The sequence below is a fragment of the Gallus gallus genome, chromosome 4 (assembly GCF_016699485.2).
Source record: "Gallus gallus isolate bGalGal1 chromosome 4, bGalGal1.mat.broiler.GRCg7b, whole genome shotgun sequence".
NCBI lineage: Eukaryota > Metazoa > Chordata > Aves > Galliformes > Phasianidae > Gallus > Gallus gallus.
Window position 1 is genome coordinate 83,327,088 of NC_052535.1, and position 15,213 is coordinate 83,342,300.

The following is a 15,213-nucleotide window of genomic DNA, read 5'->3' on the forward strand; positions in this document are numbered from 1 at the left end:
GTGTGACATCAGCCACTAAAGGAAGATATTCCCTATTTCTTGACATTGGCTATTGGCACCACACATAGCATCAGGGTTTGAGATTGCCCCTATCCTCTGTAGAAGCGGGATAAAGGTGTGGATAGGAGCCTGGCTCTGCTCTGTGGCTGGAATTTCTACATCAATTCTGGGAAAACATCTCATTTCAAGGGAATGACAGCAGGTTACGCTGAACAAGGCAGCTGTTTAACAAGAGTCTTAAATTTTCTGGCTGGTGAGAAGTGGTTGCATGGTGACACCCCAAAGGCTGTGGTATGGCTGCTGCAAAGGTACAGCTCTAGATTTTTTGACCCATGTACCCTTCTTAGTCCTGTGCTCCAGAGTCATCATCACTACAATGCATTCCATGATTTATGTTTTAGTGATCTTTAAAGCACAATCTGGATAAGAAGGAGCTCTCAGGATGCTTGCTATCAGGTGCTCCATAGTAGTAAGTCAAGCTCAAAAGTCCACGATAGTGGTTAAATAAAATAAAAGCTGGGATTTTCTGAATATCATTTTTTTTTCTAAGTCTTTGGACTCTTTTGGTTCAGTTTTTCAAGATCTTTCCCAGACAGTCTAGGCATTTTTTCAATGAATGTAAATATTGGCACGTAATTGTTTGCCTCCATTGCTGAAGATTCAAAGGAGACAATACATGTTGCATGATTCATAAGAAAGGCACCAGAGCTGGCAAGATCAGACCTTCTGACGCATTAATTGCCCTATCAAGTATATGAGATTTATCAGCCAGATCAGAGCACAACAAGCAGTGACAGACCATGACAAGCAGCAGTGGAAAAGGAGTCACAACACAAAATCAGGATAGGAGAGAAATGATATGACACAAACACCCTGTCTATGATTGTAAACACACTAATCACTGCCATTAGTATCATAACAGTTTCCAGCCTTGGGAGGATGAAGTGTTACATAGCCTGATTTATTTCTTCCAAAAACTTCAGCCTGCCCCTACAAACATTCCTTGGCTGTGCACAGCACCTGAAAAGATACAGTCAGAACAGACCCTTATTGTGTCTCATGGCTGAAATGCCAGCTCCTTCTCAAGGGATGAAAAGCAACAAATCTTGAACTAATTCACCCCCTTCCCCACCTTCTGGCCCTGATAAGTAGCTTTGTCCTGAGTGGACAGGAGCCTTTCACGCAACCCATCACACTCCAAGTTTCTCCTGGCAGTTCTTGGCCCAAGGGATGAATTTAGTATGAAATCTGCAGGGTAAAGAGTTTAGTGAGAAATCTGCAGTGGCTGCATGATGTTTGCCCTCCTGCTTGGTGGGAAGCACAGAGCCCATGCTGGTGTGACACAAGGGCCTGGCAGCTGCCTGTGCTTGCAAGGACCTGTTATGCTGCCACTGCCATGGCCAGCAAAGCATGTCACTTCTTGCAGAAAAGGGCTCCTGGCTCTGTTTCAAGCCCCTGTCATTGCTGACAGCAATTCTCATGCCAAAGCAATGCTGAGACAATGCTCAGATCAGTGCCTTACCCTCTGTGCATGCGTGCTTGTGTGCTTGTGTTAATGTTTTAGCATTAGCCGTACCTTTTCTTATCTGGGTCCAAACACTGCCTATAGACATGCACATACACACGTGAAGACTGAGTTAAGGGTCTTGCAGTCTCCAAAAGCAGACAGGTTCTTGGGCACCTCATCATTTTACACTGTTGCCTACATTGTGCATGTTGCTGCTGATAGCCTGTTTTGGCTGGGGAAAGCACCATCAGCCCAACCCTAATCCACTCCGTCATACTGCCCTATGACTCAAGGGTGAAATTCCCCTTCCTCGTATCTCTCTGGCTCAATATTTTATTTCCTTAGGATCTAGGTATCTGGGGATGTAGGGACAGATCAACCTTAACCTGTGTTACCAGCCTGGCCTCTTCATCTACAAGAACAGCTTTTCATAAAGAAAGAAAGAGAGAGAACCTTATTAAAAGTACTTCATAAGACTTTGGCCTTTGTCATTTTGTTTCTAAGATTTCTAAAACTTTCCACAAATATTTCTCATTTTCTAATTTCTCTGTACTTTATCACAGAGGCTTGATCTGAGCCCCCAAATCCTCATTCCCACCGTGCCTAGACAACACTTCCACTGAGCTCCATGCTTATGTGATGAGAGGGTACAACACAATGTTATCATCGGGCTGTCCAACCCTTAGGGTATCCAGAGGTCAGGCAAGGTGTGCTGTCTGGGGGCTGCCACATTTGCTTCTGTGGAGCCAAGGCTTGAGAACTGGTAAATGACATTTTAATGCCCAACATTTTCCATGACTTCCACATGTCATGGGAAGCACATGTCAGAGTTTGGCCCCCTGGGTTCCTCAAATACTCAAAAGAAAGGAAGTCATTTCTGCTGCTCTTTGCACTATTTTGAGGGTGCTGAGTCCCCAGAATAAAAATCTGACATTGAATAACCCTGAGAACAGAGGACATAGATGTGCACTGGCCAAAAGCGCTACCTAAAGTACCTAAAGTACATTAAATACAATAAAAAGTATATTCACTTGTTAGGTGAGTTCTCTTTGGCCAATGAAAGGAACCCGTGTCAGCGTCATCCAATTAACAGTCCTTCTTACACAACTTGCAAATTCTCTTTGCAGCAATAAATCTTGATAGCTGTGTGGATTTTGTAACCTTTGTTGCTGATGACAAATTTCTAGAGGCAGGTCATATGGTCACTGTCTCCATCTAAAAGAATTATATGTAATCCAGGTGAAACTGGCTGTTCCTGGAGAATTACATTTCCAGTTTTCTCTCCCGATGTTTTTCCTTTCCACAAAGGAAAGCCAAGCATATGAAGGTGGGAAGTTCCAGGTGAGACTCCTCTGTTGCCTAGCTGTCCAAGAAATTGTATTTAGAAAGGAATCAACCGCCAACAACTGATAGGAATTGGGCTGCCTTCAAACTCATTTACTTCCAATTTCATCACACTGCATGCTAGTATTCACTATTGACTAAAACCAGTTATTTTTCCTACTATTATGCCTGCATTGCCTTTCTCACAGAGACTGGGGACTTCAGACCATTTGCACTTGTTCTTGGAGACAGCATTGGCTGTGATCTGTGGTGACAGAACCTCGTACATGTACAGCCTGGGAACACATAGGGGAGTGGAATTTTTCCTGCCCTCGCTGTCAGTTTCCATTGGTGTTTATTAAATACCCATGGAAAAAGCTTGTCCTCTCCTGTACTACATAATCTTCAGACTGTGCCTTTTCCAGCGTACACTCCCATATATGTTTTTCTTCTATTTATATACCTTTTCAGAAAACTCAGTTGTGATTCATAGAAATGAGTTCCAGAAGACTGGGAAGTCATATACGCAATTCTGCTTTCAGGATCTGATTACTTCTTGAGAACTTTCAGCCATAGCTTTATTTTCTCCCCCAAAACCAGAAGGAACGTGGTGGACACAGATTCTGCTTCCTTTGCAAGTGTAAATTGTAGTTGCCCTGTGAATGAGAGTTTGTAAAGTAAGTACCATTACATTGCTTATGGAGAGAGAGGAAGACACCACTGAAGTCTGAAATGTGAGCATCTGCCTATCTGAGAGAGGCACCTGTCCTCTTTGATGGGAAGAGAAATTTTCAATCAGGTTGGGAGGGTTAGTATCTGGCATGCCTTAGGGAGATGGATGAGATTCCTATACCAGCATTTGAATGAATGCAGAGGTAATTAGATATGTGGATCCTTTCAGCCTAAGGATATTCCCAGGAATCACAGGTTCACATTTTATTTCTGTCCCCAAGATACAAACAGGAATCTTTCCATCAGCCTCAACAAGCCTTGAGTATTTTATATCTCCCAAACAATCATGGCTATTTCCCTTCTGATTTTCAAGTAGAACAGCACTTGCTGTCAGCTATCCAAAAGTTTACTACTACCTGCAAGCCGCTGCAGATCCCAGCCACAACTGTCTTACACAATTCCACCTATGCATCTTTGAAATCTACAGTTTGTAAAGAGCAGATACAGCTCTGAATCTGTAAAGGCTGTAAGGGCTGCTGAGACATCCAAGCTGCACCCAGGGGCTCTGCCATTCCCAGAGCACCTGGTTTCCCTTTCCAAGAGCTGTCTCTTCTGCACACTCCTTCTGCGTGGGACAGCTCCAGCATGGATGGGTTCCAACTCCTGCAGAAAACAAAGGCAGGCACATCTGGCAGAAGAGCTGCAAGATGTTCATAAATCATGGCTGATCATGCTGTTGCTGTGACGTACTGCGAGGGTCCCTTTGAAGAGCTGCACCCAGCTGTAATTTGATAAACCCAGTATTGCTTGTACCAGTCACAAGCAGAATTTCAGTGCCCCACAAGAGCTTATTGGCTTGCAGAGGGCTGAGCCCTTGCCCTTTCCTTGTTCTCCCTCTCCCTGGGTGAACTTCCCACAAGGCAGGAGAGGAGCCCTCCCCACTCGCCACCACCACAAAAACATATGAGGTATCAAAAGAAATAAAGGCACCAACCGCACTAATAAACACTGGGGCCTTCTGGCGTCTCTGTAACCCTTCTAGACTGAATCTCATTTTTTTCTGATGCTCAGCAGCCTGAGGAGACAAACCACACTTGCTCACTGCTTAGATATCAATAGGCTATTCTACAAAATGCTAAAAGGGTTGAAATGTGTCAACAAGACACTCCCACCAGGACTTCTGAGCCAGGCTGCCTCTGAATAGTCCAAATTGTTTTTAAGACATGAGGTGGCCTATGTTTATCACACATCTTTATAAACTTCATCTATGCTACAGGAAAAAATACAGTTGAATAAATTTGAAGATCTGACTTTGCACAAGTATTAGGCACTGTCTGCCTGACTTTTGTTGACATGTTGGCATATCTCAGTCTTCCATCCCAACCACATCCCATACAAGACTGGTCAAAAACTGGAAGGATTTCGATGTAAAACTGTCCAGTTTCCTAGAGTTTCTTGGAAGAAAATCCAAAATTCCCATGAGAAATGTAATCCAGGCTTGAAAACGTGAAAGATTTCAACAAATTGTTATACCCACAGACATTTCTATGCCTGGAAATGAAACAATTTTGTAGTGCATACAGCTGGGAAGGATGGGTAAGTAAGGAGTAAATGAAGTATAGGGAGGTGAATAAAAGCCAGAGAATAAAAGGTGGGTAAATAAAATTCTAAAATTCTAGTGACTGAGACACTGAAATGGGCACCCAATGTAATTCAATGACCAATTATGTTAAAGATTTAATGAGAAAATTTGGGACACCATTATCCATTTACGAGGGACTCTATCCTTTACAGCCCATAGGAAGATACTTTGTGCTCCCTTCCCTTATTTAAGTACTAAGTAAATATAAATTATTATTGATCATAAGGTGATTAGGCCTTCCAAACTCAAGACCCTTATAAGTATTTCCAAGGGCTGGACGCTGATGTTGGTAGAATCAACAGGGCTGTGACAACAGAACAGGCACAACATCAACTTTGTTTCCATGGGAAACAATATATCTTTTTTATGTTTACTTCAGTTTACCAAGGACTGGAATACCGGATTCCCCAAAGCCTTTCAATCCCAAATTTCAGTGGTCTACAAACACATCTGATAGACTTGATTTCAGCCTGTTCTCCTCTTCACCTCCCCCATGTCTCTGCTGAGTTTGCTCAAAATTCCATCCCAAGCAAAGACAACCAACCCCAGCTCACATTCTAGCTGAAACAAACAGCTGCGATTATTTCTCTTTATAGCTCTTGCCCTCCTCTGAGCAATAACACAGTGCCTGTTGTGAGGGGTGACTTCCAGACCTCCCCTTCATACATGGGCTTTCCACTCCATTTAGCTTCCTGACTTGTTTGTATTTTTCTTCAGAGTGTGTTAAGCAAATATATATGGATAAACAATATTTTCCTCTGTGCCAATAGTTTCATTTGGGTCATTGGTGCCTTGTATCTTTCCCAAGACAAGAATGTTAAAAATACATATATGTGAAGAATGGCTGCTCTGTTCTGAGATGAGAGAAGAGAGGCTGTGCCAGTACTCCAGCTTTCCAAGTTTTATAGACCATGTGGGCTGTGGTTGAGATCAAAGATATAGACATATTTTACCCCAGAAATCCAATAATGGAAGGTTTCTACAGTGATGGAAAAGATAATTCTGCAGAAAAATAGAAAATGGAAATCCTCCAGGTTGCATCCAAACCCTCCCATGCGCTCTGCTGCAGTAAATGAGAAGTTGGTGCTGCTCTGCTGAGTGACACCAGAGGAACCGCTCATCCATATGGTCTAATTGTGGCTTTTCGTGTACTTTCCATGTATAAATGTCTTTCAGAATTACTGTCAGGAATAAGAAGCACACTACAGTGTAGCAGTGCCAACTCTCATCATTTCATTATGTTCTGTCACAACTGGCATTCTTCCTAAATATCAGCAATTTTACTCCGTCGATTAAGAGAGAATCTCAGCTTTCTCAAAGGACAGACATCTCTGACCTTGAGTCCTGCAGATTCAAGCTTGTAAATATGACCTGAATGGATGTCTTTAAGGCTCAAAAAATGAACACAAGCAAAAAATTGAGGGTCTTTTTTTCCAAGTCATGTATATACTGCACCCATCAATAAACCAATATACCGATTAACTTGGGAATGTTTTTTTTAATGTTGCAATCTAAAAGTCGTAGAAAATCAGGGTTAGACATTAACATACTTCCAAAGAGACATTTATATCGTTTTTGTTTTCAGTGCTTTACAGCAGTTGGAGTGATTGATCCTTTGAAGATGCTTATCCCTATATGGGCTGCGAAGAAAGCTTCTCTGACTTTAAACAAAGTTAGATGAGGTGGTTCTCTCTCTGCAGATTTATCTACATAATTATTAAGATACTTTAAAACCTAAACCAAATTACTCTATGCGAGATGGAGACAGCTCTTTGTCACAATAACTTCTGGGTGAAAAATGAAAAAATCATTCAAGTCAACTGACTCAAATCTCAAGACTTTGGCTTCCTTGCAGAAAGAAAAAACATTTTGCAATGCAGACCCCCTCTTTTTATTGGCTGTGCACTACGTCCATGCACTAGGGAGTACCAGGTAAAACAACTTTGATGTTAATAGACTACGATAACAGATAAGTGCGACATCTGATTGTCCTTTCCAGACACTTTTGTCTAGAAGGAAAATAGATAGGAGGTGCCAGCAGGATTTTGGACAACTAAGGCCTTTTGAGACATATTCTTCACCTGGAAATCCTAACAGCTGTAGTCAAGAAGTTCTATTTGGTGGCACTGCTGCAGTCTCACAGTGCTCATGAGTTACCCCTACAAGCTCATTTTGTGAAGGACTGAAGACACCTATACAGCTTTGGCTCATTCATCCCAGTGTCTGCACGATACACAAAAGGATAGAGATCTCCATGCTGGATGCACTGTAGGGATGCAGTCATTTTGCTCCAGAGATTGTCATGAATATTTTGGGTGCAAGACATCCTACACTTGATTTCTCGTGTTGACATGTTGATGTATCTCAGTCTTCCATTCCAACCACATTCCATACAATACTGGTCAAAAATGGAGAGGAGTTCTGTGTAAAAATACCCAGTTTCCTAGAGTTTCTTGGATGGAAATTCAGAATTCCCATGAGACATGTTATCAATACCTGGAAATCTGAAAGATTTCAACCAACTGCTACACTCACTAACTTTTTTATGCCTGAAAATGAACCTCTGGAGACAGAGGTCACTCCCTGGCCTGGGTACCGCTGACAGTAGAGATTAATCTCTTCTGAGAAGCTGACATCTGCCTTCACGCTACATTAAAATATAATTCCTTCCCTTTTCATCATGTTGTAAGCATAGAAATCTCCTCTAAAGGAAGAAATAGTGTTTAGGATTGATTACACAGTGTCGGTCAAATTATTTATTTTTTTTATTCGAAATTGTACAATGTAAACAAGTCAAAACAAAATATGATTTACGAACAACAACAACAAAAATTATTCTGTTCACTTTGAAACTCTAAGGACTTCGTCTCTCCTCCAGGAAGGGTTTCTAAGAGATACTGTGTGACTTAGGGAAGTATTTATGTTTCAACCAGATTGTGTTTCCCTGTGAAAATGCTCTGTTGGCATTTGTCCAGCCAGGTCTAATTACTTCTGCTTCATGTGACAAGGGAGGCATTCCAGCCTGTTCATCCTATCTGTAATGTCTGTCATTACCAGAGTTTAATCCCATGTAGCTTTCTGCTGTTTACTATTTATTCACAGCCTATGCTGAGTAAATAGCAGTGAAAAGACCTGTGGCAGAAGCTTGTTTTCTTTTGCATCTCTTGGTGTGTTTTCCTGTTCAAAGCATCTGACACCATACTTGCTGTTTGTTCTGCTTGCAAAGACATATCACCTGGTAGTAATTTCTTAGGTAATTTCTGTGTATTGCATATGTCATTGCACCTGAAATGAAATGCCAGGGTACAACAGAAATAGTAACACGGCTTGTGATGCTGTGAGATTCCTCTGCTTTCGTTACCATTTAAGCTAAGATTTTCAGGATCTTTAAAGAGAGGAGAATTGTTACTCAGCTCCATTTCTGCCCAGGGTTTGAGCCCAAAGTCTTCATAACTCAGTTACCAGCTCCCTACAACCGGGGTAAATATTGGATTGAGATCGAAAGAAGGGGAAAATATTCAACAGAGCTTTCCTTGGCTCTTTCCAAAGCTGAAACTTCATCATTTCTGCGAGATGGCAACACTTGAAGCACATCTAATACTCGCTGATCTCATAAGTCTTTGTAAACTTAAGCCCATTAATGTCGATAGGTTGCTCTACGAGCTGTGAAAGAGCTGCTGAGGAGATGTAAAATCCCATTTCAAACCACAAACAGACTGATCATATATATATGCTTCAGTCACATAAAAGGCAATTTAAGGACACTTCCTACTGTCTTCATTGCTTTGCAGTGTGGCAGTTTTTCAAACTGCGGGGCAAGACTTGAGGAAAGTTGGAAAAGGGAAGAAAAAAGATAGCAAAGGATTAGTATAATCAAAATACTGTAGTTTATATGTATTTCCAAACATTGAATTGAGTATTAACTGTGTTAATCATGAGAAGGATAATTCTAGGAGGAAAAAGCAAGAAAAGAAATAGCACTGACTTTGACCCCTCACAGCTGGATTCACCAGCTGCCAGTGGCTTCAGCAGTTGAGTTACAAGAGACAAGACAAGGTGCAGGAAGCTCCTGAACTCAGGTTGGCATTGAGAGCATCAGTAATAGATGGGTGCTCACCTTTAAGCACCACACAAAAACAACAGCTTCAAACACAGGAAGAGACACCTTGACAATGGATGTTCTAGGTGTCCATAGATGTGCGTGGATTCAGTGGTTGGCAAGCAACCCTGCCCACATCTGGGGTGCTGGAACTAGATGGTCTTTGAGGTCCCTTCCAATCCAATCCATTCTGTGATTTAAAAAGGCACTAGCCAAATTCATGGAAGCAGAAGCCAAGTAGAGCCAATAGATGCAGGAGATACTACCTCTAGTTTAACTGCAGATCACTGTCAGGAAGGAAAACATTACTGAGAATCAACATTCAGATTAGCCATCTGCATATGCTTCTTCACAGAGCAGTAAGACAGGCTCTGTGTATACCTGCAACAACAACTACATAACTCATGTTCTTCCGCCTAGGATTACTATACTGCTACTGGCAGTTAGAGATATTTAGCAGTTCTTGTGTAAAGGTAAATACTTCGTTACCTTCAGAGGAAACAGCTGTTGCTGCTCTTAGAGGTGATGAACGAGATGATATTAGCAGCAGAGGAACTGATGCTGCTAACAAGAAGCGTGCATCTAAAATCAGCAAACTTTTTAATGTTTTTTTAATTGATCACTCTTCCTCCTCCACATTGCTTTCATTTTCACTGTGAGGGATGCGTTTTGATTTTGCATGAACACCTCCAAATAACCTAGCATCCAAAGGAATGCCAGGAAAATTACACCTATTTCTTGTCTACGTTTTAAACATTGCTGCTCCCACTTGAAAACATTCACAAAACCTTCTCCTCCCACACAGGAAATGGGGTTTTTCAATCTCTCAGAGGCTCAGACTCCTTGAGAGCTGTGCACCTGGGTAAGTTATGGTTTCCATGCAGCACATGCATTTCCAGCATCTCCCCAGGGCCTTTTCCCCGTGGTCATCAGAGATCTCGTAACAAAAATACATGTGCATGCTCTGAGCTGCCAACAGACTGAACACTAGAGGATGGATTGTAATAGAAATTAAAGAGTTCTTTTAGGAGACCACAGTCTGATTTGGGTTATGCTGATCTAAATCAGATGGTGCTCCTGCAAAATCACTGTCTGTGGAGCGAATGTCCAAGTCAGAGCAGAACTAGGCCCCCAGAATGGTGCAGGAAAATGGGTTCCAGAAAAATGTGATGAAGCCACGTTAACAACCTGTTTGTGTCTCGTGGGGATTCTGCATGGATCTCTGCAACTCCATCCATCACACTGATGGGGGCACCGCCTCCCAAATGCTACCTGTAGCACAGAGGGCACCTTCTAGAAGTCAAGTGTGTTCATCCTAGAGCTAACTCAGTAACTTTTGTTGTTGCTTGATTTTTTTTTTTTTTTGGCTCTATTTTTGTTTGGTTTTGTTTCAGAATAAATGGTCTTGAGATGATCTGACTCTAATCATAGAACCATAGAATCATTAAGGTTGAAAAAGATCTCTAAGATCATCTGGTCAAACTGTCGGTCCACCACCACCATGCCCACTAAGCCATGTCCCTAAATGCCACATCTCCACATATCTTGAACATCTCCAGGAAACCTAACCTCACACTGTGGAATCTCATGGTTGTGACTTTCTTTGCACAGTAACACTGCTCCTGATGGATGCACAATAAGGGCATGCAGGACCAGCTCCTGTGTGTGTTGGGTGATGTTCCAGGTTCTTGGCAGCCAGGAGATTTATAATCAGGGGAGGCAAAAAGTTAGAAACCACGTGTTGCAACAAGAAGTAATCATCCTGGGTTGTATCCAATCGCATAGGCTTGCTGTAGGGGTCTGGTTCATCAGGGACCTGGAATCAGGGACAAAAAATGAGCCCTTAAGTCCACGAAGCACTGAGATTCTCCACCTATTAAATTAAACAGGAAATTAGTGTTGAGGGGAACTTGCAGAATCATTAATAACTATTTTCTTTTGTGGGGAACCAAGTGGATATCCATGTCCCTCACTGTATGCCACTCTCCAGCTCACATGGAAACTCTCACACCATGGTCACGTCAAGAGCTCAGCATGTACATTCCCATTGAGTGCTGTCTAGCACATGATGAGATGGTCTGGTAGGTGTTACAGCAGAGTAAATATTTTGAGGAATAGAGTAAATGGCAGCCTGTTCTGCCCACAAGGCTTTCTGTCTGATTTTACAGACACTCATTGGAAAGCAATTCCGTAACAAAGACGCAAGGGTTGACACCTCTGTGTTTCTTTCATAGTTGAGAGCTGGGCCCTTGGAGCAGCATCATGCTTTGGAGCAAGCATGCTGCTTTAGGAGCAATCCCCAGGTTTCAATGGTGCTATTCATACAGAGGAAGAGGACAACATCTGGCCTTGCATTTTACTAGTTTTTTCTTTGCTTTGCCCAAGTTTGCAAACAGCCCAAATGCTGAGAAATCAGCTTCCTACAGCAATAACAACTCCACAGGTTTTGTTAAAATGACGGTGTTGCAAATAACACTTGCTCATTTTTAAGCAGCCTCTGCAACATTAATGATTCACATAGTTAGTTGGAGGGGGAAGGGGGGATGAGTCTACACTTTTTGGTCTGCAAGTAAACATAACTTGCTATTCCATACAGAAAAGGTGGAAAAATGACACTTAAAGAGACTGGGGATGTGGTTGTTGTTGTCCTAGTGAAAGGACACCTTGGCTGTCACCACATTGTCTGAGGTAATTTCCTACCTATGAACCAAGCTGTAACCTAGCAAGGAAAATCATTATTAATATTATTCTGCTTCTCTGGTCATAAAAATGTTATAAGGTTTGCGAACCTTACCAGTGGAGAAAACTGACAGCAAGAGTCCCTAAATAATGGTATATGTCTTTACAAAGACATTAAATCTCCAAATATTTTAGAGAGGACTATGGTATGAGGGGAAATTCAGCCCAGTCCCTTCCATTAGTTATATGACCCCACTGACGTAAGATCAGCTCCTGCTTCTGGGAAAGCGCCTGCTTTAAAAGGCTCTAGCAGAGCTTTATTAATACTCCATTCGTGCTCATTTTCTTCATATAGGCTGTCACTACTACTCAACAACTACTGCCGATGCTGTGCACTCATTAGATTCAAAAAAGGGGTTTTATTATGTCAAACCTGTCTCCATGAAGTTCTGTGAATGAGGCTGTTGCCACCTTGAGGAGCTGGGAGCAACCATGTCAGCACCCCAAACTTGACAACTTCTCACAATTCGGGTGGTTGTGCAGGGTTATGTAAGTTTCTTTGGGTCCACAGTAATGCATGATCACTGGCACTGCTGTCCACAGCCCTTAATCCCTTCCTGTCCCCAGGGGGTGACCTGCAGCCCATGGGAAAGCTGGCCTGACCCCAAGCTGCCTCTCCTTCTCCTGCTCAGGCAACACAGTTGAAGCTCTGCAAATAGCACTGTTGGACAAAGCCTCAATCGCCAGGGGAAGTATTAAATAAAACATTTATTTTATGTCTAAATTTAGGTTTTCTTGTACTGATGACTAAGCATAGAATCATAGAATGGCTTAGGTTGGAAGGGACCTTAAAGATCCTCTAGTTCCAACCCCCTGCCATGGGCTGGGCGCCCCCACCAGCTCAGGCTGCCCTGGGCCTGTCCAACCCAGCCTTGAGCACTTCCAGGGATGGAGCATCTGCAGCTCTCCAGGCAGCCTGTGCTATGGCCTCACTCCTCTCTGAGTGAAAAATTTCTTCTTAACAGCTGACCTAAATTTCCCCTCTTATAGTTTAAAGTCATTCCCCTTTGCCCTGTCACTATCAGACTGTATAAAATGTAAGTCCCTCTCCTTTTTGTGAGCTCCCTTCAGGTAACTCCAGTGGAAGGTCTCAATGAGGTCTCCCCAGAGCCTTCTCTTCTCCAGGCTGAACAAGCCCAACTTCCTCAACCTTTCTTCATAGAAGTGCTCCAGCTCTCTGAGCATCTTTGTGGCCCTCCTCTGGACCCACTCCAACAGCTCCACACCTTTCTTGTGGACATAGTACTCCAGATGGGCCCTTGCAAGGAGACAATAGAGGGAGAACGGAGGAGGCCAATCAGTTCAGTATCTGTTCTAAAGCTCTGGTGGAAGCACAGTGATCCAAGTAACAGGGTGGTATGAGAAACTGGCTTCGATGTGCGGATGCCCACCTCTGCCTGCATTCACTGAGTCTGGTCTGGGGGATGACAGAACACATTAGCTAGGACCAGATGGTCAGTGTGCTAACTCTTTATAGCACAGGTCAAGGAAAAAGGCAATGTGGGATTGATTAGAGCATAAATCCTCCAGCAAAACCAGCCAGGAAGAGGACCAAGAGCAGATGGGTCCTTAATGCTGAATCCCTCCCTCTCCGCAGAGCTCATGTCATGGATACTGCCAGCATCTTTGCAGACAGCAGGGTCTTCAGGGACCATACAGGTGTCTGTCTTGCAGAGCCAGAAGGACACACTAGTGTGTGTCCAGAAGGAATCACTGTGACCCATACAGTGCAGGTGTATGCATCTCACCCAGTGAACTGTGCATCAATTATCCCAAACCAAAGGTATTTATTTTCTTCGGTGTGTTTTTAAGGCAAGAAGGGGAGTACGTGGTTGTGAATACCAGAAACTAGAAAATAGCAAAAGTAACCTTTCTCCTAAACCAGTGCTCCTGCAGCCACCCTGCACAGCATCAACCTGGAGCCCAGCAGGCTGCCAGAAGTGACAGATTTCCTGGGAGATTTAAAACCAAAGTTCCTTCTGACAGCTTAATCCCTTGCATGTATATAGCACTTCACATGCCCAAATATTAACTGATTCGTGGTTAATTAACTTGTGGTTATAAATTTCCCCTGGCACTTTTTGCAAGACTCGGGATGTGAATGTTAAACTGAGTGTCCCAGGCAAATTGCAGCACTGTAAGAAAAATAATGGGGCAGATTGTCACCTGGTTTAATGCAGCTATATAGGTTTACTTGAGCCCAGGGTCTGAACCAGCAGTCCTCAACTTCATTAAATGGAACTGCAATGAATGAACTGCAGAGCTCCTTCTACACTTAACTCCAGTAATTAAGTCCCTACTAGAGCAAAGTATGTGGTACGAAATAGCACATTCACTTTTATTCAGATGACTACTTCGGCATAATGATGGAGAAGCTAGAGAAGACGAGGTGGCTCAAGGCAAGGAAATGAAGGAGTGTTGCAAAAGATCACTCTGTATAAAGGCTGACGTTCATAGGGCAACTTTGTCATTTGCTTGAGCAGGAGGTATAAAGAAAGGAAAATTTTACCCCAAAACAAATATGAGAGAGTAGCTCCTTCGCCTCAGTGGCACTTTACTTCACCAAAGTACTTTACTTCACCAAAACTGGCGACATTTGATGGAAGCTCAGGTCACTCCTCTTACAGCCTCCGATAGGGAGAGTGTACATCCTAGGAGGACTGTGTGCTTACCTCCCATCTCTTCTCCCTCGCTTCATGTGGTGTTCTTTGGAGACCCTCAGGAATTTTCCAGAGGACGACTTTTCCTTTGACAAGTGCCAGTCCAGTGAAACCAAAATTATGTGTGAGCATTTCCAGTCCATGTGTTTTACCAGGGAGGCGGAAAGGTTTCGGAAATACCAGGCAGATGCATACATGTATACCCTTCTGGATCTCTGTACACATATCAGTTCCATTCTGGTTTATTCCCCTACAGTATTTGGCCTAGCATTTAAGGAACATCCTTAATACTTTCCGAGAGCTCATCTCCAAACATCATTTTTGGAGGGCTCTGATAAGTACCTCTGGCTTTCCCAGGCACCTAGCCCCCCTCTGCTGTGCTGGTACCTCCAACTTACTTATGTGCAACCACAGCACTGCTGAAGTTAAACCTTGGGAGGAGTCTCCTGTCTTTGCTATGATGTCAGCTCAACCTGACCGTGCTGAGGCACACACTGGGTAGCCACTCTGACACTCGGTCATGGCTCTGATTTCACACCAGTTTCTGTCATGGGAGATGAGTTTAAGGAGT